Below are 23,451 nucleotides of genomic sequence, written 5' to 3' on the forward strand. Positions count from 1 at the left end.
ATTACTTTATCACCACTTATTGTGGAAACATTCTTGCTTTCAAGAAGACTTGATTTCTTTGTGGTTACTTTATTTTTAGTAGTAATACTTGAAGACCTAACTAAGAAAAGGAAACATGCTGTGTCTGTTTCCTTAGTAATGTATGGCACTTATATTTAACTAATATGGCAAGGATAGTTGTGCATTTTTAAGTCAGGTGACATGTCCTGATCTATTGTCAAAAAAGAAACCAAATATGCATGAAATGTTCTGGGCAGAGTGGGGAAGAACGGATATGATCAGTTGTTTACCTTTTTAGATTAAAAAATGGATAGTATTGAGGGGGCTGCATGTGTGCACCCATTTGTAATGATCTTGTTTTGACTACTAAAATAGAGTAGTCCCACATTTATGGTTCTCAGTGTTGCCTGCTATCATTTCTAAAATAAAATAATATAAATATAGTTTGATTTGTCTCTTAATAGATGAAATACTAATCACATGAAATAATAGCATATGTTTTATACTTTATAAGGCTTTCTGAATTCTCAGTAGTCTTATTTTAATGATTGGTTTGCCTGTGGTCTCATAATGGACATTTAAATATATACTTGTATGTTTATTCAGCAGAGAGTAACCTGGGTCCTAAATGAATATTCTCAAAAATGGAAAGATGTCTTCAGTTACATTCTGTGGAGATGAGCCTGGATAAAAAAGAGGGTTTAGATCACCTTCCGTGTGATACTGATTGGGTCCCCTCCTACTGTGTTCTCTGCTTTGTACCCATCCAGTTTTTCCCCCGTTGTGGCAATGCGAAAGTGGCACTTCTCTGGTCTACTTTAGAAGCTGTGTTTTCTGATTAATGAAGCAAATACTGCTGCTAGTTTACAACTGGAAAGCTAACAGTTTGGGGCTGAGGGTTGCATTGGACTTCTGTGATTGCTGAATGTAAAACAGTTTGCAAGAGGTACTGCCTTAGAGTATGTTAAATGTGTTTTACTTATCCAGACTACTTCAGACTCTTGCAGGATTATTCAGTATATGTCAGTGTACCAGCTGTTTGCAAAAAGCCTACCTCAGCTCATATTTTTGATAGCTGTGGCTTAAAAATATCCTGATAGTTACAAAATTAAAAGTACCAGGAAGTAGGGGAAAGAACTGTGGTGTCTTGCATCCTTCTGAATTTCCTCCCACTGTAGTCTGATATGCAGCTGCCAAAAGTGAACATATTCGAAGATTTCCCAGTTGTTCTGATCTGACAGTTAAATGATGGAAAATAGTGTCATGATATTGTATCATACTTGTAAAGAAGGTGAATAAGTGTGGACACAATTTCTGTTTGCAATTGCTAGGGAAATGTATTTAGAGCTTTATTTAGATGGATGCTCTAAAGTGCTAGTTGTCTTGCTTTCTTAAAGCTCTTGCTTTCGCTAACCATTGGAATGTCCAAACGATGATAAATTATGTCTGCTGTAGAGCCAAAATGTTTGGTTCGTAGCCAAAGTTGCTCAGCTTCCCATAACAGTCTGTAGGAAAAAGACATTTTGTGTGTCTAACCACAGACCTGAAGTTGATGCCATAGCAACTTTGTGATCCAAGTATATAATTTTGAAGACAGCTAAGCAATCCTAGCAGAATTGTTTTTCTTTAGCTGAACTTCACACTGTCATTAGGATTAAACCTTTCTTTGGAGAGCCATCGAACTCTAGTGTGTATAAGAACATCAGTCTGGTCTGTTGGATGTTTGTAATGACACCCATAAACACATCTGTAAGTTGAAGTTTATATTAATGGTTTTAAACTGAAGATTTTTCTGTAAAGATGCTATTTTGATTACAAGTTGGTATTGGAAACTGTCAGGAGCTACATCTTCGTGTTTTGTAGAAAATGGGGGAAAAAAAGTTGGCTTGGGTGTTTGTTTGCTTTCAGCTCCTTTGACTTAACATGGAGGTTGGAGAGTTTATTTGCCACAAAACTGTGATAACAGAAAAGGAAAAACACATATGACCTAACAAATGCATAAAGCCTTATTTTAAAATCATGTTCATGTACAGGAGGCACTGCTGTTACAAAACTTGCTGACTTTTGAATAGTAATAAGTAAGACATAGTATAACATCAATCTGAAAAAAAGCAAACACCAGAACAGTGGGTGATTCTCACAGGGTGTTTGATTCTGTATTTAACTTTAGTTTTAAGTGTCCTGTAAAAAAAAAAATTTTTGTTATGTTGGAGTCTTAAACTCTCTGATCTTGTCCTAAAGGGAAGTAAATAGAAGGGTTAGTTGCTGATTAATGCAAAGGATCTATTGCATGGCCTAATATTGATGTGTATGATTCTTACAGTATCTGTAATTACTCTCCTTTTAAAATTGCCCCTTCAGTATTTATGATGACTGATTGAATCCTTTTATATTCATTGTAATTAGGAAATTTTAGAAGGATATTTTAACAAGCTTACCTGATTAGATGTATTTATCTAAACATAAAACACACTGCAAAGATCTTGAGATGCTTTCTATTCTGTATTTAGTCTCACCATACACCTTTAGGATTCCAGTGCAACGTACCTTCTCTGTTTACATAGCATGGAGACAATTTAAGTATGGAAAGTCTGTGGCAGAATCTCAGCTAGAACATAGGTATATTGCCATCCAAGATCATGCTTCAGCAAAATGCCCCACCTTTGATCTCCTTGTCGCAGGTAAACTGTCCTGCTGCTTTTTTTCCTGTCTCTCATCTTTATAAAGAAACTAATCCTGCAAAGTTTGCCTTGTAGTTATTTCAGGCTTCCGTACTGAATAGATGATACGTAACTGTATAGACTGCTTTTTCGTCCATCCCTGTCACTCCTGCATCTTGAAATATACCCATTGTAGTTCATGTTAATGTAATGGCTTTAACTTTTTGATATTCTGTTTCTCTGATCTTGTTTCAGGAATTCTGTTTTTGTTTCCTCCTATCCCCTCATTGAAAAGGGGTCTGTTAAGCTATAGGCTTAATCCATAAAGACACTTTGGCACTGCAGTGTTAAACTCTGCAATATCTTGCTCGTAGGAGAGAATCCACTAAGCAGTAGGATACCAACATAAGTGCTTGCATCCCTGTATAATGTATGGAGACATTCATCTGCCTAAGTGATATTCATAAGAAGCTGGAAGCAGAGACTAGGCAACAAGAAGTGTCTGCTGGAGGTATTTTTCCATTGTGGGATTTGGAGTAGTTGCTGGAATATGTGTTTTGTTCCTGAGACAAAGCCAGCTCCAACTTAGTATTTCACTTAATTTCTTTCCTGTTCTTGATCTGAAATAATGTTTTTTAACTAGGGTGCCAGTTTGAAAGAAGTTCTAATAGGTTGTTGGGTGAAATGCCTTACTGATCAGCCAGTTTGACAGTTTTGAAGAGTCTCCTCATTGGTGTCTGTTGCATAGGATGCCCATTCTTAAATGCTCATGGAGAAAACCTTACGAAGTTTCGTAGACTGCATAAGCAAAGGAATATTACGTTTTCAGCTTGAGAATCTCACTGGATCTTAAACATGGATCAGCTCAGTGATACCAGTAAATAAGTAGTTCTTTGCATTGTGGTTAGCAGAAACCTAGATGTCTGAGGTCAAACAAAGAGCTTTTAGGATGTTGATATTGTCAAAGTTGGTGGCAATGTTCAACAAGTCATTGTGTGGATCTTCACTTTTTTTTAACTTAGAAGAAAGACAAGACGTGAAAAATTTCACTTACACATTTGACCTTTCTCTGTAAATAATATGTGTCAAAGGTATAGGGGTTATATTTTTAAATTTTTTGAATGGTGATCTGTTTGGTGAAGCACTGCCTGGTCTGGTGAAGTACTTCCCAGTCAATTCTGCAATCCAGATGATCAGAACTATTTTAACAATAGGGCTGAAAGGGATCTTGAAGTAATCTAGTTCTTCCTCATGTCCCTTGGTAAAATCAGTTATATCTAAAAAATATACTAAATTGGAAAACTAACAGTAACTTTTAGTTCTAGTAATCCTAAAAAAAAGGCACAGAAAGATGCAAAATACATATCAGTAGCTTTGTACCTTCTGTGGTTACGTTATTTATCAGCCATCTTAAATTCATGGTGTTGCCTTAAACTTGGAACTTGTGAATTACCTATATATGCACATTTCCATGTTTCAGATTTATAAAATACAGGATGGTATTAAAAAAGGAAAAACTTAACAGAATACGGTAGAATTATTCTTGTTCTGATTTTGGCCTGTGATAAATTTGCCCTTTGATTAGTGATCCAAGCATTACTCAAAATTAACATTTTTTTTTTTTAAAAGATGCATCATGTTCCAACATTGTAAGACAATCTATCAAAGAAAAACATGCAAGATGAGTGCATGATTTGGGAGGCAGAATAGTCCTGCTGATGAAGCAGAAATGACTTGTATGGATAGTCTCAAGTGACCATGTGGGCAAATTCTTTTTGCAACAATGATGATGTCTGAGTTCATGATTGAAGTCAGTAGTTTTAATGTTGAACCTCCTTAATTTAAAGTTGTTTCTTCCCATTTCCCCCCTTACCTGTAAATTCCCCTTTCAGGGTGACATCCTTTTCTGTGCATGAGATGTTCAGATAGATGGGTAAAAGCCAGAATTTTAAAGCAATGTTGTTACTTTTTTTAAATTAAATTTAGTATGTGGGGGGGTTGTTCTTTTTTATTAGGGAGTAATCTAGCTAAGAGAAATATATAATTAAAATATTTTAGAGAATTAGCATGTTTGTAACAGAATCTGAAGATTTTGTGAGGAGTCTTTTTTGGGGGGGGGGGGAAGGTGCTTATTTCAAGCTAGTACTTTCATTATTCCTCTAATACAGATAGCAAAGTGCTACTGGGCATATTGTAGAGTCTGACTTCTAGTTGAACTTACGACTTCCTCCACAAAGGTCATTAATTTTTACACATATTTATTGAATTAGCAAAGAGTATCAATGCCTGTTGTCATTTGTACCTGGTAGCATACAAAGTGCAGTTTCAGAAATGTGTAGGGCAAAAGGGTGAAGGACTCCTATTTGTTGCATATTTCATATAATTGATAATTAATAGTTTTAAAAACAGAAATCAGCAAGACAGTTGCTGCATTATATTGGGGTTGCATATGTTATGCATTTTGTTTGTTTGTTTGTTTGTTTTTTGTAAGACTAGATCTTAGTTGGTTAAATTTGGATTCAGCAGGAAGAAAGCTGGAACTTGTTAACAGCACAGGAAACGCCCTGAAAGAAAGGTTTTGATGTGTATGTTTATGTGTAAATGTGAGCTCTGCAGCTATATGGCTGGAGTTAGGCTGTGGGGAGCCGTATTTAGTTGAGAATAGTTTTGCATCTTTAAAAATAGTGTTAGCTTTTAGTGGCACTGTGATGCCATGTGCTTAAAACAGTTAGGTATATTTGTTAAATATCTATGGCTGGTCAAAAGCTGGTAGTTATAAGTCAAATTGAAGCTATTAAGAGCTATTGCGCTTAAAACAGATGAAGTCTTTAATTGCTGGAAAGTATGGAGTCCAGGTTAAACTGCTTCAGCTTTGTTTGGTAAGGAGGGCTTTAAACTAGGAAAGGCAGGGGGAGGGGAGAGTTATAGAGACCATGCAGTCAGCAAACAGGGCTCAGGTGGGGATACCTCCAGCAATTGCATGCAGCTGAGGAAGTACCTACAAGACAAGACTATGGGGAATCTTCTTGCACTCTTCCTGGGAAATCAGCATGCTCGATTACCTCTCTGAAGTGCCTGTGCACAAATGCACGCAGCACGGGGAATAAACAGGAAGAACTAGAGATCTGTGTGTGGTCGCAGGGCTATGATCTCATTGCAGTTACAGAGACATGGTGGGATAGCTCGCATGACTGGAATGCTGCCATGGATGGCTACACGCTTTTTAGGAAGGACAGGCAAGGAAGGCGAGGTGGAGGAATCGCCCTTTATGTGAGAGAGCAACTGGAATGTATGGAGCTCTGCCTAGGGGTGCATGATGAGCGAGTTGAGAGCTTATGGGTAAGGATTAAAGGGCAGGCTGGCATGGGTGACACTGTTGTGGGTGTTTGCTACAGGCCACCTGATCAGGAAGAGGAAATCGATGAGGCCTTCTACAGACAGCTGGAAGTAGCCTCATGATCACAGGCCCTGGTTGTCATGGGGGACTTTAACCACCCTGATATCTGCTGGAAAGACAACACAGCAAGGCACAAGCAATCCAGGAGGTTCCTGGAGAGCATTGATGATAACTTCCTGACACAGGTGGTGGAGGAGCCAACAAGGAGAGGTGTGCTGCTGGACCTTGTACTAACAAACAAGGAAGGGCTGATTGGAGATGTGAAGGTTGGGAGCAGCCTTGGCTGCAGTGACCATGAGATGGTGGAGTTCAGGATCCTGCGAGGAGGAAGCAGGGCACCAAGTAGGATCACAACCCTGGACTTCAGGAGAGCAAACTTTGGCCTCTTCGAGGACCTACTTGGAAGAATCCCTTGGGATAGGGCCCTAGAAGGAAGGGGGGTCCAAGAGAGCTGGTTAATATTCAAGCATCACTTCCTCCAAGCTCAAGAGCGGTGCGTCCCAATGAGCAGGAAATCGAGCAAAGGGGACAGGAGACCTGCATGGATGAGCAAGGAGCTCCTGGCAAAACTCAGACAGAAGAAGGAAGTATACAGAAAGTGGAAAGGGGGACAGGCCACTTGGGAGGAATATAGGAACATTGTCAGAGTATGCAGGGATGCGACGAGGAAGGCTAAGGCCCGTTTGGAATTAAATCTGGCAAGGGATGTCAAGGACAGCAAGAAGGGCTTCTTCAAATACATCAGCAGCAAGAGGAAGACTAGGGAAAATGTGGGCCCATTGCTGAATGGGGTGGGTGCCCTGGATGCAGAGAAGGCAGAGTTACTGAATGCCTCCTTTGCTTCAGTCTTTACTGCTAAGGACAGCCCTCAGGAATCCCAGACCCTGGAGGCAAGAGAGAAAGTCTGGAGAAAGGAAGACTTTCCCTTGGTGGAGGAGGATCGGGTTAGAGATCATTTAGGCAAACTGGACATCCACAAGTCCACGGGCCCCGATGGGATGCGCCCACGAGTACTGAGGGAGCTGGCAAACATCATTGCTAGGCCACTCTCCAACATCTTTGAAAGGTCATGGAGAACAGGAGAGGTGCCTGAGGACTGGAAGAAGGCTAATGTAACTCCAGTCTTCAAAAAGGACAAGGAGGAGGACCTGGGAAACTACAGGCCAGTCAGCTTCACCTCCATCCCTGGAAAGGTGATGGAGCAGCTCATCGTGGAGGCCATCTCCAAGCTTGTGGAGGACAAGAAGGTGCTCAGGAGTAGTCAGCATGGCTTCACCAAGGGGAAATCATACCTAACCAACCTGATAGCCTTCTATGATGGAATGACTGGCTGGGTAGATGAGGGGAGAGCAGTGATGTTGTCTACCTTGACTTCAGCAAGGCTTTCGATGCTGTCTCCCATAACGTCCTCATAGACAAGCTCAGGAAGTGTGGGTTAGATGAGTGGACAGTGAGGTGGATTGAGAACTGGCTGAATGGCAGAGCTCAGAGGGTTGTGATCAGCAGCGCAGAGTCTAGTTGGAGGCCTGTAGCTAGCGGTGTCCCCCAGGGGTCAGGACTGGGTCCAGCCCTGTTCAACTTCTTCATCAGTGACCTGGATGAAGGCACAGAGTGCACCCTCAGCAAGTTTGCTGATGATCCCAAACTGGGAGGAGTGGCCGATACCCCAGAGGGCTGTGCTGCCCTTCAGAGGGACCTGGACAGGCTGGAGAGGTGGGCGGAGAGGAACCTCATGAAGTTCAACAAAGGCAAGTGCAGGGTCCTGCACCTAGGGAGGAATAACCCCAGTCACCAGTACAGGTTGGGGGCTGACCTGCTGGAAAGCAGCTCTGCGGAGAAGGACCTGGGAGTGCTGGTGGACACCAAGTTAAGCATGAGGCAGCAATGTGCCCTTGTGGCCAAGAAGGCCAATGGTACCTTGGGCTGCATTAGAAAGAGTGTTGCCAGCAGGTGGAGGGAGGTGATCCTCCCCCTCTACTCGGCCTGATGAGGCCACATCTGGAGTACTGCGTCCAGTTCTGGGCTCCCCAGTACAAGAGAGACATGGAGCTACTGGAGTGAGTCCAGCAAAGGGCTACTAAGACGGTTAAGGGGCTAGAGCATCTCTCATGTGAGGAAAGGCTGAGAGAGCTGGGCCTCTTCAATCTGGAGAAGAGAAGCCTGAGAGGGGGAATCTTATCAATGCGTTTAAGTATCTGCAGGGAGGGTGTCAAGAGGATGGGGCCAGACTCTTCAGTGTGCCCAGCAGCAGGACGAGAGACAGTGGGCACAAACTGAAACACAGGAAGTTCCCTCTGAACATGAGGAAAAGCTGCTTTCCTGTGAGGGTGACGGAGCACTGGACCAGGTTGCCCAGAGAGGTTTTGGAGTCTCCTTCCTTGGAGATACTCAAAAGCCACCTGGACATGGTCCTAGGCAACGTGCTCTAGGTGGCCCTGCTTGAGCAGGGGGCTTGGACTAGGTGATCTCCAGAGGTCCCTTCCAACCTCAACCATTCTGTGATCTGAAAAAATGTTAGAATTTGAGCAGTCTAAAGATTGTGCTTTTCTTGTTTCAGCCATTTACAAAGGAACTGATCTGTTTCTTTCTTAACAGTTGTCCTTTCTTTCAGATCTACATTTCTGACCATACCCTAACAGATTAGGATTTGAACAGTATGAAAAGTAAAGATAAATAGAAGCAAAATATGACGTTTGTTTTCTGAAATTGAATGAGATCGAAGTTACTACAGGGAGGTAGAGAGAGGGAGGGAGGAAGAGGGAGAGTGAGTGTGTATGAGTGTGTATTTTAACCAGAGTGTGAGAGAGAGTGTGCATTTTAACCAGAAAGACAAAACAAAATACTTTCAATGTGAATTTTGGAAGGGGACTGTTTTTGTGGTTTACACCAGAAATGCCTTTGTGTTGAGTAGATAGTTTAGTTAGTATGCTCCAAGCTCTGTTTTACACTGGGCTAAATTCCCATTGAGTTAAAAAAGGGATTTTTTTGCTTTAGTAAGGTCTGAGTTTCTGGATTTTTCTAAAATTTTTGCCAGAAATTGAAAGTTTGAAGAGAAGAGGGAGGAATGTTACTGCGCAAACTGTAGACCTGCTTTTGCCATGACAAAATTTTCAGCACTTTCCCACTATTAGCATGGAGTCTTTGACAGAATTACTTTTAAAAGTTGAAGAAACGGTGGAAAGAAATTAAGAAATTGGGGACAATTTTCCCTTTGGCCTTAATGAAATTGTAGTTGGTGGCAGAAGTAGAATGGAGTGGGAATATTATGCTTTTTAGCATGTATGTACTAAGATATTACAGATGAATGTACTATTTCAGAATTGACTGATACACCTAAAAATCTGGGAATGCAGAGCTGGTGTGCATAGGGTTTTCTTTGTTTATTCTGTGTCTAAACTATTATTTGTGCCACTCTGATAATGTGGTATATTACCAGATATTTTTTCTGTAACTTTTCAGCAAGTTGATCAATGAGTGACTGGAGCACTTTATAAAAATAGTTTTACATTTGTTCAGAGGAATGAGGCATATTTTGAATGTCTGGGGAAAAAAGATTACTTAACATTTTATTTTTCTGTGACCAATAACTCTGCACTTTGTCTCTGAGAGACACTGCAGATAGGAGGGCAAAAAATGACATTAAGTTACTTTGTTCTGCCAGAGTTCAAAGCTTTGTAAAAGTCTTCACCAGAGGGATATGCTGAAAGGTTTGTTAAGGAGGATTTTCCCAAGGCTCTGGCATCCTGTGCAGTAGTGTGTACCACCAGAGCTGCATATTGGATCGTACTGGGGAAATGGGTAACCTTGGAGCGCTTATTCTACTAGTTGTGTTCTTCCCAGGTGTTTTGTTTTATAAAGAATCTGGCTAACTGACGTCTAAGAAATCTAACAGTGTCCCATAGCTGATAGAAATTAGATCTTTTTCTTTCTACTTTTTTTTTCCTCCTATTTTTACCATGTTTGGTAATAGGGAAAACAAATACTTTCCTCCTTAGTGGACTTTGTTTTGGTGAGGGAGAGCTTTAAAAAATCCTTTTTCCTTCTTCAGCCTGTAGTTTTACCCAGGAGAAAAATTGAATTGTGATTCTTGCCATTTTCACTTCTGCCCACAGAGTTTTGAGCAGCGCTGGAACTAAGTGAATTCTTGTTGATTTCAGTCTGTTAATGTTGCATCTGTTCTCTTTATAAATCAGTGAACTCAGTTCATTTGGTTTAAGTAGGACTTGCAAACGTCCTATTAACTAGTTTATTAAAGTGAGGCAGTACATACCATCTTGGCAAACTGTTGTGAAGATCTTGAGAGCCCTAAGATTTTAATGATTTTTTTTTTTTTTTTTAAAGGATACAAGTTTCCACTACTAGTTAAATTCTGGTTGTGTGGTGTTTTTTGGTTTTTTGTTTGGTTGTTTTTTTTGTTTGGTTGTTTTTTTTTTTTTTTTTGACACTTGCCTGTGGAGGGAATGTCTGCATTACGGGTTTTTGGTGGTGCTTGGCTGTTTAATTACTGAAAGCTACAGGACAACTGTAAAATTTTAATAAATATGGGCTTGCCAAGTATTTAATATTTTTGGTAAGAACATGTTAGATCTTGTCTGCAAAGGGGAGTTACTGCAGAATAAGGCAGAGTGTGAATGTGAAACTCTACACCTTGTATAGGCAAGCCCTTAATTTTTTTCAAGAGCCAACTCTGGGGTGTTCCACATATGTTCTTGTCCTCAGTTTGAGCTCTGTTGTGGACTTACATGCTATAGGTATTTTTCCTTGCCCATAGTATCTAGTTTGTGTGAGAAGTCTCATTGATTTCAATGGGCTTCTTATGTGAAGAGAGTGCACACATGCTGGATTGACACAGGATTGGAGGCTGGCTTGTAAGCCCTTTGTGGTTGATATTACCTTTTGTAAGTGTTCATACAGAGCTTATTTTAACAAGGTCTCTTAATGCTACTGCATTATACCTTATTATAGAAAGTGCTTTAAGGAAAGAGAAATAGGAAGAATATGGATGTTAGTGTTTTCTTGTAGTTTACACTATAGAGGAGTGCCTAAGTCTTGTATATAGAATAACATAATCAGGTAATTAAAAGCAGAAGATTTGCATTTTATAAGAGACAGAAAAAGATAGAATCCCAAGAGTTGAGATGGGGAGCAGGGAGGGTACTATTTTTGCTTTGCCACATTTCTGTGGGTGAGATTTCAGGAGATAGCTGAGCCAGTCTAACAGTTTGTTGTGATTCAAAGGAGTGGTTCTTCTTCCTTCTGTATCTGTGCTCTTTTTCTTGTGCCAGCTCTATTGCTCATCTGACCCCTCAGTGCAGCTCTATAAGCACATATAAAACTACCTTTTTCTGCCAGGTTAGTGAGTTGAATCAGGTTACTGAGTGTTCAGATACCACAGCTGACACAATGGAGCAGGAATATCCTGCTGCCCTCTTTGGCCATCTTGTAAGGACTCAGCCGCTATGACTGTGAGCAAACTTTTTTTGTTTCTCTTCGGTAAAACAGAAATAAGATGACCGCCCTTGTTGCGGAATGTTATGAACTGTAACATGTTTAAAGATGCTGAGGAACTAAGATGCTCTGAGGGAGTAGAAGATGCAGTATATGTAAGTGCCTAAGATATACTTTGATTCTTTCTGTATCTTCTAGATTCTGTGACTTAAATGTCTAAGTTTCCGCACAGCCTCAGGAATGTTAATGTTAAGGTAAATTAGCAGACTTGGGATTTTATCTGCTTAGGTTGCTGCTTTATGCTTTTGTGTGTGTGTGTCTGTGTGTAATTTTGCTCATGTGCCCTGGGGGAGGATAACTGTCCCAGTGTGTTTATGAGCCTGGTGCTCCTGCTTGTTTCCTGATTTTGCAGTCACTTAGGAGTCACATCATTGTGCCCCCCCTTTTTTTTTTTAAAAGATGTGTTTGTTAAAAAAATCCATTTAGGGAGTTGCATTCTCTGAAGGAAATAATTCTGTTTGTATTTTATTTATAATACAAAGAAATCTTAGAAATTTATATGGCTCTACCCTAACCATGAAAGCGTTAATGAGTGTGATTACTTTTTGTCATCATTGATATATTTCAAGTTGTTGTTGTTGCACACATACTACTCTACCTCTAGTAATTGAGACCAGAAACTATGTATCCTAATGAAGAAAATATCAGAATCATTTTGAAATGAGAGTAATATATTTTAAAAGTCATATTAAAAACTCCAAAAGTATTTACTTAATAATAGATATCTTCATCTCTATTTTTAGGCCTGTGAAACAGGAAGTATATAACGTGTCCTTTGTAGAATGTGGATGGAACTCTGTATTTGCTTTCTGGCAAAAGTGAGTGGCTGTGAGTGCCAAGCAGTCAAGATCTGATATTTTGTGATTAAGGGTTACAGAAAGCGCACTGTCCCATAATTTCTAAAGATAGGTATTAGGGAGAGAGGAGAAAAAAAAAAAAAAGACCAGAATGTGCAGAACTTAGTTGGGCATAGATGTCTAAAATAGAGTGAGAGACCTGTAGTGTTCAGAGAAAATTACTAGTAAAACAAAGAGAAAAAGGTAAATTTTTGCTTTTTGGAAAGAAAGAAAATTCCATGAATAAGCAAAGAAAAATGCCTGAAAAAAAACTGGTAGAATGGATGTAGAATATAGGAGATCAGGAATTAAATTTGTTCCAGAACTAAAATAGAAAAAAGCTTCAAGTTGTAGCAACACCATCTTACTGTCACTCAGGGGAGTATATCTGTCTTTATTAATGTGAATTTTAATCTCTGGCATACTAGATTAATTGAAAACTTGGAAAGTAGCTGTGATAATAGAAAAGCCACCTTTTCTATGGTCTGGACATAATACTAACTTTGACAGCATTGCTTTGTCTGTTGCTAGGTTTGTCAAAGGGCTCTTTTATTGCAGTTGTTGGTCATGGATAGTTAAGCTACAGGGTCATGCTTCTTCACATCCCTGAGTAACACAGCTGTATTAAGAGAAACTCCTAGGCTAGAGAGGTGAAGAAAAGTTATTGTGACTGTAACAGTCACAGCGTGTGGAAGCCTGTAGTGTAGAAGTAGTTAATACCAACAAAACTGCAGTCTTGTCAGTTTGCTTCACTGTGATGGGGTTGATACTCTTTTATTAATAACACTGATAGCTTTGCTTATATAGTTTCCTTAATGTATGTAATGAAATAGACCTAGCTTTGGTTTCAATATAGATGTGAAAGTTCGAATAACTGGTACATAAGAGAAACGATGATGTACCAGCTTGGAGAAACTGAAGGGAGCTGTATTGCTCTCCCCTCCATTTGTAGACTCGCTTCCATGTTATGTTTTCAACATACACATCTTTCAGCAGATTGAGCATAATTTATCTCAAAGATCTTTCCTTTTTTGAGGGATCTTCTCAGCATCTGTAGTGATACGACCTGTGAAATATTTAGATCTAGACTTAGGGCTGAAATCACTGTGAAGAGGAGAACTGTGGGGTGGTGAGTTTTGGCAGATTGTGTATAGTGCAGGTATGTATCAGCGCTCTGTAAATTCAGCGGTATTTTGGTTGGGTCCCTTTCCTATTGTTGCATAAGGCAATTTTATGAGGAAAATACAGTTTCACAGCTCACTGTGAATTCATTTTTCAATGGATGAAAAAAAGGGAAGAAGCCTTCATTTCTAGACACTAAATACATAATCTAGTATGGTGTCCTACAGTATTTTCCTTGAATCATTTGGATCTACTAATCAGATACTCCCAGGTTTCACTAGTGCCGGCTTTGGCTTTGGGTGAGAAGACTTCATTCAGCATTTTTAGGGAATTAGTTTTCCCTTTTCTAAAAGGACCATCAGTTCCTCTATGACAGGTCTTTGGAATTCAGTTACATTTTATGTAACAAAGCAGTAGGGCTGTAGATGCAGCAGGCAGTGTTTTAGGTTTAGGTTTTGGTGTTTAGTGTTCTAGGTATACAAAAACATTCTCTTTTATAATGTGATTCTAGATGAGCATGCTGGCTGTTTATGTCTAGTCCAGTGGTAGAATCATGTTATTTTTTGAGCTACAGCAAAATTTCTTCTAATCTGGAGCTGCATAATGTTTGTTCTTGTTTTGCTTTGCTACTCTGTTGTGTGTATCTTTGTAGACAAACAAATACAGAAGTTAACTCATATGCTATTTTAATTATGTCCAGAAAAGAGCTGTGGTGCTAGATCACTTTGAAGTCACTTTTTTTTTTTAAATATATATTATCTAGAGTACTGTTTTGAAAGCTACCTTAGCTTACCAGTGCACTTCAGTAAAATTCTCAAAATGTTACTCATTTTGGCTAAGGCTAGTTTCAGAATAGACAGTCTGTGGGGTTTGTTGTTGTTGTTTTTTTAATATGAGGCTGATAAGAGCTTTCTCCTGAAAAAGAACAAGAGTCAAATGTTACGGTGGCTGCTTTGCAAGTTCTGAGTTACAAATATACATCTTAAATCTGGCAACCGGACTCCATGCTAGTATGTACAAGCATGTAACTTGTTTTATGTAGGATTTGTTTTATCTGTAGTATTTGGAAGCAAGTTAGAGGTGAAATTTAATACCTTTATCCCCCTTGCTATTCATTTAGCTTGAAGTCTTCTTGTAATAAAAATTTTACTGTTTTATAGTACAAAATTCCTTTACATGGTATAACTTTTTTCCACCCTGAAGTTTTAATGCAGCTGAAATAAATATTAATTTCTTTGCTGTGAGCTGTAGCATCAAAGCCACGATAAACAAGCATAGGGTTGTTCGCCTTTTTCAGTTGCAGTAGTTAATTTATTTAGCTTATGGATTTTAATGACATTTAGTGAGCGTGGAGAGGTTGTTTAAATCATTAGCGTTCAGCCTCACTGGGTGGGCCTTACAGCCTTTTCAATAGTGACATATGAAAGAAATGTAGCCCTTGGCTACTCCCCCATCATGTGATTGGAGAACTTGCTTGTTCCATCTGAGGTTTCTAAATAGAAATAATTTAAACAAAACTAAGTTTTGGTTTAGCCAAGTCTGTCTTGGATAAGGACAGTGAACGAATACTGTGTATGCTATCTCGTGAGGAAGTGCTGACCATCTTAAATGTCCTCTACCAACAATTAGTAATAATTCAACTGTCATGATGTCATTTTGCTGTTTGCTAAATGAAATTCAGTCTCCTGTGAAGGAGAACATGAAAACAGCATGCAGAACAGGAGGAGACAGCTGATGTGAGTTTTAAAGTGAAATGAATCCAATATGCGAGGCAATGTTTCTGAATCAGCTGTGGAATTATATTGCCATGCAGACGTGGAATGAAACGTCGGTGGGCTCAGAATTTTCGTGTGATGAAGACATCACTCCTCAGGCTCTTTTTCTTCCCCGTGCCACTGCACAAGGAAGAGAGGAGCCATGCACAGAAGTAGGTTGTTGAATCCCTTTGAAAGTCCTGCTCAGAAATATTGCAGATTTGATGCTCGGCCAAGCATTTTGATGTTGGTATAGAAAGCTTGTAGCCAATCTTGTAGTAGTAGATATTTACAAAGTAGATATTATTTTTGGTTATTGCCTGTCTTTAACACTAAATGTATTTGTTATCCCTAGATTGGTTTCTTCTGCCTCTAACCCTACCCAACTTTCTAGACCTTGGTGATGCCTTAATATTACTCGTAGCTTAACAGGAGCAGGTAAAGCTTGCTTTTTTATAAATCGTAAAGACTAAACCACAAAGGCTGTTTGTTGAGCCTCTTTTTTTTTTCTTGAGGAACTGGTGAACTGTAGGAGAGGAACCCACATCTCTTGTGATGAATATACTGACAAACTGCATGATACCTGGATAGTCCAGAGATCCTGTCTGTTAAAATTTTGGGTCAATGTAATGTAGACACCGATGTGCTATTTGTCCCTTTTTACTTTGTTAGATCTTCATTTCATTCATAATTTTTCGTCATTCGTTCATTCATCATTCATTCTTCATTCCATTCTTCATTTTTGTGGGTCAGGAAAGGATGTTTGTATTTGTAGCCATGTAGAGGAAGCAGATATAAACTGATGCAGAATGGCTGATTGTTTTACCTAAAAAAACCTGTTTGAGCTGCAGGCTGTGTAATGTAAGATGGATGCATTCTGTATTGCAGTTTCTTTTGGCTATTTGGGCTGAATGGCTGTGGTGTTATACAGGGAGCTTGTGATGTGCATCTGGAAATTAGGGCTGTATCCAGGACAGCTGGGAAATTGGAGACATTTTATTTCCATGCCCCTAATCTTCGTGCTTCATGGAGAGGAGGGTGTTGTCACAACATAAGCACACAATATAAACACACAACTGTTCATTAATACAAGATCTGGTTAGTAAAAGTTAGGTCAAGATTTTAGCACGATTTTTGTCTTCCTTTCATTTTCTATATACTAGTGAAGCCAAAATGGTAATTTCTGCCCTAGTTTTTATCACATTTTAGGTTTATGATTTTCCACTAGCATATTGTGTGTAGAGTGTCTTTTCTGCCAGCTGGAAAGTGATGAGTTCTTTCTTGCCTAGCGTTTTGATCCTTTCATAGTTGATTTTTAGGTAGAGGTTTGTTTCACTTACCATGTTTAACAAGGTAGGATGGAGAAAGATAAGGGCAAGGATGGGATGGAAGTGGCCATTATGACAATAGGAAGAAAAACAAAAAATCTATGATTATACTTTATTTCCATTCCTTTGCTCGCTCCTGCCTCTGCACAAAGTATTTCTGTGATGTCCACTGGTTCCTAGGATTGCTGGCTGAGATTCTCATGCTGGTGTTTCCTCAGGACTTTTTTTTTTTAACCCTGTGACCTTATTTCTATCTAGCATGCCTTTCAAAATAGTCATCTTCTTGGAGCAGGGCCAATTTTTTGTTTTCTGCTTTTTTACTGAGGTGAGGATTGTTGCTGAAGGCAAGCAGCCAGGAGTGCTCTTATCCACCCTTCATTATTCTACTCTCGCCACACCCACCTTCTTGCCCCTGGAGCAAAAACTTCTCTTTTTGTTGCGTGGTCTATATCCCTGCCTTGCAAGGCTGGAGGAAAGATAATTCATTGAATCCTGAAATAAAAGGTAATGGAGTGGTAGAGAGGAGTAGTGTGCTTCTGTGGAAGCTAAAGATAAAATTTGAGGGAGAAAATAGCCCTGGTGAGAGTGGAGTTAGTCTAAATGAGGTGAGATTTGGAGAGCACAGTGGATCTTTTGATCCTTTGAGGAATTTGGCAGTATCTTGTAAATGAGAAGAGCTGGGGGGGAGGTTCAGAAAGGAGCCTAAATAACTAGGATAAATTAGGTAAATTCAGTAGGGAGGAGAAGTATTTCATATCTTTATAACTGAAGAAATGGTAAAAGAAATGGGAAGTGGTAGAAAGTTACAGTCTTATAGTATTTTCTCTGGAGGGACTCAGCAGTGTGGAAAGAGGAAAAAATAAATTGGTCTGCAGTTAATATGTGGTTGGATTTTTTTCATGGGAGAAACAGCTGTGGATCTTGAAATTTTACAACTCCTCGGTTGGAATTGGTACTCTTTATCCCCAAAGCAGAGAGAGACAAACGAGTCACCTGCAGATTTTTCATCCACATCATTGTTGAATCATTCATGTTAGTTTAAATGAGTGCTCATGACATTTGAAGTTAATATGCCTGACTTCGTGAGTGCTCTTCATCTGCTTTAGGGCAAAATCAGTTTCTTCAGCTCTTGAGGACAGTAACAAGTAGCTGGGGAGCAGTAATTTAAACTGATACGCCATCATTTCTGCAGTGTTTGGCGCTTGAACAACAAACTGACCAAGAATCTTTGGGCAGGAAGTCAGACAGAGACCTACTTTTTCTCTGTGGTGGCAGACCTTAGGGACACTGGCCAAAATAGTCAGCAATAGGGTAAAATGGTAGCATAGCAGAAAACTAAGTGATTGCAGGATAGAATGCATATGTCTGTGAAATATGGGAATTCAAATCTAAAAACCGGACTTGTGGGGGAAAAAATCTACTGCAAAAGCACATTGGAAACCCCTGTGTCCTCTTGCAGTCTCCTCTTGAAGACTGGCACAGCTTTCATGAGTGTCAGGTAAGTGGGGGGAAGGTGGAGTATCTCATAGGTAAGTTTAATAATAATTAAAATATTGAGTGAGCAACAAATGCAAACTGCAGTATAGCTAGATATTGACAAATGAGATGTAATAATCTTTAAAGATTTTCATTATATTTTATAGTCTTGATTTCTCTTACATCAATAAGATCTTGCTGCTTTAAGTATTCTTTCGATTTTCCTCTTGTTTGAAAATACAGTGAAGCTAGAGGAACTTGACTTTGTCAGGAAAAAAAAATAGTGGAACTTCCTGTGTGTAAAGAATTAAATTCTGCCTGTGTCTGTAGGCAATGGAAGCATTGCCACTGAACAAAGCTTTCTGCCAGACCTTAGGACTGAATCTTGGGATGCTTAGAAAATATGGCACTTCTTAAAATAATACTTTTTGAAGGCTATGTTTAATAAATCCTACATTCAAAGGTGTTAGGTACCTAAGTATTTCTGTGAAAACAGTAGAATGACTCAGATGTTCCACCCATTGCTTCTTTGTAAATATACATTAACTGTTTTTTAGGATTTAAATATGGAGACTGAACAGTACAGCTTTGGGAAGGAGATAAATGTGGAGTTTTTGGGCATTGGCTGAGGTGGTTACATGTATTATTATATGAGCTTTTGTGACCTCTCCAGAAGTGATGACCTGCATACATCTTTGAAAATAACCCACTAATAGGTACAATATTTAAAACATGCATGCCATAAACCTTTAAGGAAAGTAGAACAAAAGTTATGAGTGTGAACAGAAGTTATGAATCATTGTGAAACAAGGAGTAACTTTTTGATAGTGATGTTAGTATCTGTTATTGGTAGTAGCTGTACTTGGAAAATATTTTCATGCAAGGAAGTTGCTGAGTTTTAAGAGAGAATCACAAACAGAGCAAAAATGTGGAGGAATTTTTTCTTCCTTTGTTTTGATTTCAAGGGAGGATTCACTGATCAGTGAAATACTTATTTTGTATAAGTTTGGGAGTGAACTAAACTATTCTTAAGTGGCCATGCTCCCAACTTCTTACATAAGGAAGCATTTCCATTTTATAAACTTGATCTTGTTTAAGAATCTCTCTTTTCTAAAAAAGCTGATTATGCAAATTCTTAAATCAAGGGACTTTCCACCTTTTCCCGTCATGCTCTGAGGCAATTGTATGAAATGTCCTGTGTATCTGGAAGATAAATGGTGTTTGGGGTGGGTTTTTTTGTTTTTTTGTTGGGGGGGGCAGCCACAAACTGTATTCAGCGTGAGCTGGGGTAGGGGATCCAGTTTTGTAAGCAGCTAACTCGATCTTTGATTGCATAAGCAGAGGAGTGTTGAGGCGTTTCACTACTTCTTGTGACATTATTAATATCATCCCTTGGCTAACAAGTCCACATGTGGTATCTGCATTTAAAAAATTGAAATGTTGGTAAAGTTTTGAAAAGAACTGCAAGAATGAATGAAAGCCAGGAGTTTTCATATGTCAACAAATTAAAGACGCCTCATTTATTCAGTTCACTCAGTGGAACGTTGAGTTGACCTCTGGTAATAAGCACTTGCTTGGAGAGGTCTGATAGTAAAAGTCACCTTTTAAATTATTAGGTGGAGGTTCATGAGATCCAGTAGTCAGATAGAAATTAGACAATGTGTACTACAAGTAAAATTGTGTTTCCCCAGCAGGGATGGAAATTGTTACAAATGGTCTGAAGGTTATATTGAATTCTATGCAAGAAATCTTTGTCAAAACTGGATATATTTTTAGCATATGTGAACTAAAAGTGCTGGATCGGGTGGACTTAATGCAGAAGTTGCTTTTATAAGATTCTATAGTCTTTTCATGCAGGACAAACCTCAGCTATTTGACAAAGGAGTTAGGGACAGATGTAAATTATTTATTCCTTATCTAAACAATGATAAAGTATGAAATTAGTCAAAATAAAGATATAAAAATATGCTGAAAGTAGTGGTGTCTATTAATAAAAAAAGTCAAGAATAAGTTGTAAAAGGGAACAAAACTTAGTGAGATGACACGTAGGTGAGGAATGGGGAAGGGAGAGTGCCAGCATACTAGGTTACCCTGATTGTTTATCTGGCTCGTCAGAACTCTGCCTCTGAAGCTGTCAGCGGCAGCATGAGGGTTTTGTAGTCCCTTCAGCTGCACCTGCTGGGTTTAGTGCAGCCGTATGTGATACCAGTTTTGCAGCTCAATGCAAGCAGTGGCACTGAAGCAAGAAGGGAATAAAGTTTGAGGGAGTTAATCCATGCTGACTTCTTTCTTGTGGCAATTATGCTGTTTGCTGTACCTGGCATAGCCAGGTATTAAAGATAGTTTGGCTATGGGTAGGCAAGATGCAGTTACATTGGTTTCTAAACCCAGCTGGTTTGTTATGTGACTGCATGTGGGAGGATTGCTTAATGTTTCAGTGCTTATTTTTTCTGTAAATTAGAAGCAACACCTTCCATATGTAAAACTAGATACAAAGTGGTAATATTAAAATAACAAATAAGATTTATTTGTATCTTTCCATACATATTAAACAATTTTTTTCTTCATTTCCGTGTTCATATTTTCACTCTTGTGCCAGTTTTTTTGAGTAAAAACATTTTTCCTTAGCAAGGGAAAAAACTTGCTGGAAATGTTTGTTGGTTTTTCAGGCTATGGGATGAACACACACTCCCTCCCCCTCCCTCCCCCTCCCTCCCCCTCCCGAGGACTGTGAATAAATTTTTATTTGTTTGTTTTTTTGAGGAAACCTAAGGCTGCAAGAATTCCAGAAAGGTATATGGAAAGAGTAGCATCTAAGCAAAGATTTTCTTGGAATAGTTTGAAGGGCTCTGCTATCTTCTGGTTATTGTGGCAACAAGCATTATGACACTTTTAGAATATATCGAATGGATTGGAGAGAACCAAACTCGAGAGAGAGGCAGAGATACTGAGATTCTTGGACTGAGGGTGTGATATGTATTGTCAGCTTCTTGCTAAGGAGACTTGGAACTTCGTATGATGCTTGCCAGGAAGCTGGCCAGAAAAAGCCCAGGGAGATAAGCTCTGCATTTTTATTTGGAAATACTTTCTCTCCTTTGGTGTGAATTTCATGAATCAATACTTTTTCTGTAAATAAACCTTTCATACTACCAGGATCCTTCTGCACTGTGACATAAGAGTTTGTTAAAAATAAGTCGTGTGCACGCTCCTGTTAGTAAATGTGGTAAAATTTTCGAAGAGGTGCCAAAGCAATCAACATAAGCATAAAAAGTATTTCTGAAACGGGCTGAAAAACAATTTTGTGTTTTGTGTGTGGGAGCAAGGTAGAATTTGCATAATCAGCAAGAGATTATAAAAATGGTAAGTCTATTAATGTGGTCCACAGACAAATCTGTTAACAGTGGGGAAAAATAGCCACCAACTGGCATAAATTAAGTTTCAAACTTTGTTTGTTAGAACTACAGTTTAATTTTCAGCAGCTTAAATGTAAAACTTGAAAGAAGTAGAATAATTCATTTCCCAAGCGCATCCAGACTACTTTCTATTAACCTTTTATTATATTTTGTGTAATTTTTTTTTTTCAAACAGAAATGGAAATTTTGGCCTAATGTAGGTAGTGGATTACATAATTTATATACTTTTTTTTTTTCCTCCAGGTCTGTATGTTGCTGCTGAAGGCATCATATAGCATTACACTTTTTGTGTTACACTACAGAATGAAGGATATGCTTATTTTATAAAGTAAGAAAAAGGAAATACATGAAGATATGATATTTACATAGTGAAAGTGCAATAAATTAGGGACTATTTCAACACATAAAAAGTTAGAGGTAAGAACTACTAGCACAATAGTAAGTTAATGATAGAAAACGAGAGACAGATTTTGAAGAGAAACCTGAAACAGTATGGATGTTGTTAAAAGTAGAGGGCAAGTGTGCAAGTGGTTTCAGGGCAGAATTAAAAAAATAGAACCAATAAAATCTAAAACTGAAGTTGACTTTATCCTGACAAGTGTTGGGATGGTATTCTTCAATCATGGTTTCTTTACCAAAACAAACAACTGCAACAGCTAAAATCTTAAAATGAGTGACTGACTTTAGTAAAGCTTAGTTGTGGAGGAAGAGCAAATGCAATATGCTTAGAAAAGACAAGATGCCAACGTTACTGGGAAATGTCCTATTAATATAGATATCTTTAAAACAAAGCATAACCCTATATCCTGGATCTGTTTCAAGGGATGAGAAAATGCAAATGCACAATATTGCTGTTCAGTTTGATCAGTTCTCTTTTGAAGAGCACAAAACGGATACGAAGAAAATCTTTGCCTGAAGCTGAAATACTTCTGGTTATATGCCAGAAAGCCTCCCAATATGTACGGATACGCTTTCTTTCCACAGCTTAAATCCTGTATTGGAACTACTAGCTATCAAGTAGATCCTTTTGTTGTTGGGCCTCTTTCCCCAGTGTAAGTGCAGTCATTTATGATTGCTTTGGGGACATTGGTGGAGAAGGGTCTGGAATGAAAGATTTGTTTAAGTATGTTCTAAATTTGTTCTTACTATAAAAGCATAGGTAAGCCAAAAAAGATCAATACAATTCTCAGTGGTGATATGAGTTCTCTCTCTCTCTCTCTCTCTCTCTCTCTCTCTCTCTCTCTCTCTCTCTCTTTCCCCCTCCCCCCCCTTTCCTCCTCCTGGTTTCTTTGGTGCCTGATTTTTCCATTAATTTGTATACTTCTTCTTAGTGATATCTGTTTGGTCAAGTATCTCTTGCTAAACTGCCAGCTCTCTTCTTTCTTTAGCTCTCTCCAGCCCTGCATCAGGGCAGAATCAGGACTTTAAGCATAATATTGTTTCTCCACAAACAGAAAACTTACCTTCTTTTTTTTCCTGACCTAGATACCATGCTATTTCTGAAAAATGTGGTGTACAAGATGCACTTCTTGAAAGTTCTCTGAAAGCTGGTATTAAAAACAAAACCTAGGAACTGTGTAATCAAAAATGAAATAACAAGGCCTGCATTTTGAATGGCTAGTAGTGTGGATATCCAAATTAAATGCCATGAAAGATTCTAAGCTTCACTTATGTTTGTTACCTTTGAAAATTCAGGCCCAGGGTTTAGTTACTCACAGACTGCACTATTAAATCCACCTGATGACTCCTTACTGTCTTTAAAAAGGGCGATCATCTCAATATTCAGTACTTTTGGAAGTCTTTCTCTGTTGATTGAAAACCACTTGTCTGAATTTTTCGAAGGCTTTGAGTTTAGTAGCTTATTCTCTATTACAAAAGTGTTTGTAAGGATCTGAAAGACAAATTCTTCCTTCTTTTTAATTGTTTGTTGTCATGTTGTGTTTAATCAGCAGTTTAT

The sequence above is a fragment of the Apteryx mantelli genome, chromosome 6 (assembly GCF_036417845.1).
Source record: "Apteryx mantelli isolate bAptMan1 chromosome 6, bAptMan1.hap1, whole genome shotgun sequence".
NCBI classification, from domain to species: domain Eukaryota; kingdom Metazoa; phylum Chordata; class Aves; order Apterygiformes; family Apterygidae; genus Apteryx; species Apteryx mantelli.